This window comes from Aquila chrysaetos, chromosome 20 (genome assembly GCF_900496995.4).
Source record: "Aquila chrysaetos chrysaetos chromosome 20, bAquChr1.4, whole genome shotgun sequence".
NCBI lineage: Eukaryota > Metazoa > Chordata > Aves > Accipitriformes > Accipitridae > Aquila > Aquila chrysaetos.
In genome coordinates, this window is record NC_044023.1 from 13396326 (window position 1) to 13402325 (window position 6000).

The window sequence follows — 6000 nt, forward strand, 5'->3', positions numbered from 1 at the left end:
GCACTGAGAACCATCGCGCCTTCATCCTATTAAAAGACGCATCCTGTTAGAGTTTCAGGGGAGGCATCCCTGAGCTCAGGCCACTCTTTGCTCCTGTCTTAGCACCTTAGAAACAAATTGAAAACTCCTTGCTGCTCAGGAACAAAAGAGGTATGTGAAAGAACTGCAATTTCATAAACTGTCGAGTGGGAGTTGGAGCTATTATAGAACATCCCGTTCCAAAAGGAAACAAATGACAGTCTGACGCTGCCGGGTAGTAGTGACGTACACGGCTGCAGCATGAGTCAGTCTATGTGAGATTCAGATACGGACCTAGAGGGAAAACATTTGTGGCAGCGGGACGATCACATGCTCATAGATGGAATTACCTCAGCTCATTTTTCATGCGGGTGTTCATATATTTGCTGCGCTTCTTGAGCAAAAGGCAAATAGCAGCACAGAGGAAAAAGTTGCATGTAGGAGCCATTCTATCTGTCTCTTCTTGCAGCCTGCTGCTTCCCACCCACACTCCTGCACAGCCAGTGATAATGTATCACGAGCCTTTTGGTATATCACTGTTTCGTTCAGTAAAATGGAATGTGCTGTTGTTATTGTTGTTATTATTTGTGTTATTTGGAATCCCAAAGCATGTCCCATTCCAAAGGCATAGATCCATGAATGGGACAATTAAGTGAATTATTAGGAAAATATTTTGTTTATCACTGAAGTGGTGTCTCACTTTAATAGTTTACAGCTCGGTTGAATGCTCGTATTCATTTAAAAATGAAAACTGAAGCCTAAGGATCATTTTAAGTCCCTAAAGGAGTCTGTAGAGCTAATTCTCTGGTATATGGGGGATGTGTAATGATGTATAAATTGTGAAATGAATTGGCTGTTTACTGGAAAGTTACGGTGATCTCGTGGATGATGTCAGTCCGAGATAAGAAACCCCAGCCATGGTTTGAGGACAAAGAAGCTTTAGTCGTAATACTACCTTGAGGTGTTCCCATCTCAGACTTTTTTTCCTACCATTTTGCCCCAGCTCAGCCCTCTCCCAGTTGTGCCCAAATAACTCTTTGTGTGACCCTGCAGCGAGCTGCATCAGAAACTGAGGGGGGTTAAAAATCGTGAACAAAATGCCCTGTAAAATAGGAAGGATTTTGTTTTCTTCTTTTTTTTTTGTTTTGTTTTGTGTTTTGTTTTTGCAGTTTATTTCAACTAGATCAGTTCCCCGATCAGCATGGCCCCTGGGAACAACTGCACAGGGCCAGCTGAAAGGCCTGAGCGTTGTGTGGCAGGGGGGAAATGCTGGCAGGGGCTGATGGTGGGAACTCTGCGACAGCGTTGCCACCAAAATCTGCAAATCAGTAAACCGTAGCCGGTAAAACATTGCTTCATTCAGCAGCAAAACAGAACAGCTGCTGTGCCTCCAGAAGGAAAAAAAAAAAGCGAGGGGGGGTGTTATTTGGCTACAGAACATGTAGCCAGGGTTGGAGGACAAACTGGGGGAAGGATTTGGGTTCAGGGTACTGAAGTCCTATGGATGAAAAAGGCCTCAGAAAGCAATAGCAGCTATCAGGTGTTTCCCATCTCTCGTGCTGGAATCTCATAAATGTAGTTGACCTTTTCATGGAGGTTCAGTCAAATCTAAAGCAGAACTGCAGGTCAGAGTTGAAGCCTAACCCTCAAACGGGACCAAAATACTGAGCTCAATGATTCAGAGCAAAAGCAGAACTCTCCTCGCAGCGGAATGGAGAAGTTTGGGTTGTGCCTCTCTATGCATAATTGCCTTATTGATGTTTAAAAGCAACATTAGACTGGGGGAGCTGGGACCCAGCATCCTTCCCCACTAGACATGGAGAGGGCTTTGCCGGCGTAGCTTGAACCAAGTCCGTAGGTGAGCGAACCACTCCGGGGCGGCTCTAGTCTCCAGCAACGCTAGCAGAAGCAAACGAATAGAAAAATGCTTCATTACACATTTTGCTTATAGCAAAGCCCTGGCAAACCAGACTGGCTGCTCCTGCCACGGACTGGCCTGAAGCACGTGGGGTGCCTATCTCCTCAAAACGGCAAGCCCGGAGCTGAAGCGGTCTCCCCGAGTCGTCATTATCTGCTCCATCCTTCCATCTCCCCTCCTCTGCCCTGGCATGGGCACCCTCCCCTCTTATCACTGAGGTGGCAACATTTTGTTTGCTCAGCTGAGCACTCTTGAGCTGACTCTGCATCCATCAAGGTCATAAAGTCATTCAATCCCTTGACCGAAATACCTGTAGTAGCCTCTGGTCAGAGCTACAGGACTGCACTGCAGCTGGTGTAGCTTGCAGCACCCGAGGAATTACTTTCCTGCAGTACTGCAAAGCAGCTTTCCTGGAAAAGGGAATAGTTTGCCAGTATTGCAGAATGGTAATTTCATGCCCATAAAGAGCTCTTACTGTAGTCTTAAAGCAGTCTCGAAAACCACCCACACCCTCTCTGTCCCGGTCTCAGACGAAGCGCCAACGCCGTCAAATAAAGAGGTGTTTGCAGCACGTGCTGGTGTCCCAGGGTGGCTGGCGCAGGTAGCGACAAGGCTTTAGCGAGCGGCACCGCTCCAGGGATGCCGGGAGAGGGGTTGCCTGCTGGCAGGCGCGAAAAACGGGGCTGCTGCGGCTGCTCCTCCTCCGGCTGGCTGGATGGCGTCCCCCCCAACGCATCGCTCGCCGCAGCCGTCGGCCTGTGCCGAGCCGCGCTCTCAGCTCCTCGCCCTCTCCGACAAACAGTCCCAGCCGTTATACTCGGCACAAAGCTCCAAACAAGCGCCGAGGGGCAGCTGGCGTGCTCGGCCCCACCAAGGGCTGCAGAGGGGCTGATGTCACCCGGCCCCAGCCCGTGGGCATGACTCATGCCGGGGAACAGAGAGCTCTTCATGGGCCGCAGGAAAACACGAGCCGCGTGGGAGGCGGCGCGGGAGGGCATCGCTCCAGGAGGGAATGAGACAAAGGTGCTGGAATGACCCTGGGAGCTTGGGGGGGGGGGGGGGGGGCCCACACCTCGGCCCCCAGCACCGAGGGTTGGAAGGAGGTCGCCTCCTATTTGGATTTCTTCCCTTGGGTTGTTTTGAACAATTCTGCCCTTGTTTTAAGAAAGGATTGGGGTGGGAGAGAATGGTTTTATTTTAGAGGAATTCCCTGCGACTTGAGCTGCCTGAATTAGTCAGGAGCAGGGGAGGTGGAGCAGAGGAGGATGGTACGTGTCCAGAAGCCGTACGTAGGCAGGGAGCTCAGGCTCCCCCGACAGCATCAACGGTCGTGGCTGAGGCACGTCCCGTCATTAAGGTACCTTCGTAGGGTGTTTCGCTGCCCCGAACCTACAGTCGGCTGTTCTGCGTCAGCAAACGGTGCTGCAGGACTGACGGAGGTGTGCAGCGTCAGGGCAATGTTTTTATCAAGGCCAAGGTGAAGCAAATTACATGAATAGGCACAAGTATAATCAAACCTGCTGTCACCAGAGAAGGGAGGCATCTCCCGGTGCCTGCCGGAGTTGTTAAGATGGAGGGAAAGGGAGGATGCTGGGGGTCTGCGTGCAGAGCTGATGCTGCTGCCTCTTGGGGAGGGGGCTCACGCCACTACTTCTCTGTCTGTAAAGTCAAATTCCTAAAAGCGATGGCACTTGTAATTATGCTGACACGAACAGTGGTTTCTGAGCATGTTCAAAGGTCTTCGGGATTGCCCGAAGAAAAGCGTCGAGTACTGATGATGATAGAGTGTATTGTATCTAATTATATGAACCCTGGAATCAGCTATTTCCCCTTTCTTCCATCATTCTGATATAATTGGAAGCAGGAAGACATTCACAAAAGAAATATTGTTTCTGTGAGCCACCCAATGTAACCCATTTTTGCAGATCTTCGCTGAAAGTTCAGAACCAGCAAACTGAAATAATCCTACAGGCTTACATAGAGACTAAACTGGCCACTGCATCTGATTTTTTAAATAGTTCTTTTATGTCTGCAAGGAACCAAGTGAAACCTCCAGATTTAAATAGCATTGAGCTGTAGGACTTTGGAAATCTAGATTCAGCTGTATATCAGCTTCAGAGCCTGAAGTTAAGATTTGTTATTGTGAGTGCACATGCTGGGAATCAGGATGAATAGCAAACATGCAAATGCAGTGTTTAATTATGAGTCACATGGAATCAAAATAGACAGCTAGTTCCATTAATGGAGAGGCAGACAGAAGCACTGAGCGTGATTTCCTATAGATGTGAGGTCACACTTGAATAAGTTGATATGGTTGTCAGGATTTTATGAAAATGCTCACAAACTGCGAAGTTTCATGAATTTTCTCATGACCAGAGATTCACACTGTGTTTACTATTTGCTATTCACAACTATCACTTTTCACTAATAGAGTCAGGAAAACAATGTCAGGTGACTGGTACGATCGATCAACATATCTCATGAATAGCCAGGACTGAATAGCCAGAGCAAAGGGATGGTGAATGCCTTAGAGTTAGAAAGTGATGGGCCATGAGTTTTTCTGGGTCACAAATAAAGTTTGAAAAATATCAGCTTTAGTTTTCAAATTATTTGCTAAGACAGGGACGTGTGCTAAATTTGCAATTAATATTATTTTAAAGAATAGATCAAACAACTCGAGCAGATTTCCTCTAACTGACAAGTTCCATTAAACAAGAAAGCTCATTCTTAGTAGGAGATTTTAATATAACACTGAGAACAGAGAACAAAACAATGAATGGAAACATATCAGCAGTCAATTTCCTGAGTATTCAAGCCTGCATTATACTTTGTTCTTTGCTACAGCCATGGCTCTGTAATTATCAAGCGTATTCATGGGACTTTTTCCTATTGACACTCAGCGTGAGCGTGGCTGGAAAGAGATTAAGCTTTTGTGGCAGCCATTTGAATTTGTCTAACTAAAAACAACCTGCAAGGCTGTGGGGAACTGTATGTCTCGGGGGATTTGTGATGGTCCGCAGAACCCATGGGTCACAGGTTCAGACGTGTGTTGGTAACCTGCGGGACCTGTAGCTCTGTAACACTGGTGTGGCAGCTGGCAGAGCTGGCACAGTCATGAAGCAATGACTGATGACGGGGCAGATACTTGAAGTTGTTCCTCTGTTGTATGACTGAGACATGCTTGTTGGACCACGGATGGGCATTGCTGGGTAAGCCATTGCCCATCGGCTTTTCCTCGGAAAAGGAGCTTCGTTCCTCCAGGATTTCATCTAGTCTTTCCTGCGGACATTATAGCCGCTTCTCAACTGATACTTCAAGCTGACTCCTAGGTCACACCAGGCCAGGTTATTCCTCACCCGTGCTACTAGCAGAGCCTCATTTTGCTATTAACCATTATCTTCGTGCTTCTCATGAGCCCCGTGCCTGGGAATCCACCGCAGTGTGGGAAGTGACCTTTCTAGGAGCTCTGGTTCTGGACAGCTTTCTGAGCAGGTTTGCCTCTCCGCAGGCCATGTGGAGAGGATGCGGTGGGGAGTGAGGAGCAGAGCCCAGAGGCTGCGGGTGATGGCTGTGAGGAAGGTGTAGGGGTGGGCACATGGCAAGTGGACTCCAGGGAGGTGAGCGAGGCGGAGGTGGTTGCTGCAGAGCTGTGGGAGAGGGAGCTGGGAGCTGGTAGCACCTCCAGCCTGAGGATATCCAGAAGGTCCATGTTAACGCTCACGTAAATAGAGTCTTGATTTCATTTGCAGTAACCTGGCATTCCCTTTCCATAGCTGGACAAAGCTGTGCCCGTGCACAGATCCGCCGTCCGGGCAGGAAGCGTATCTCCCAGGGAGCACCACATCTCTGCCATTCGGTGCCAGTGTGGGTGGGAATTCAGCTCCTCAGCTTGCCACCCTGCTTCATTCCTCAGACTCGAGCATGCACCGTGTCTTTTTACACACTTCTCTGTTTCTGTGTAAACAACCATTTTAGCCAAAGATGGAAAACCAAAACCCTGTTAGGCTCCTTCGCAGTCCCATAGAGCAGGAGTGGTAGTGTTGGTGTTCTGGCTCAACTCCAAA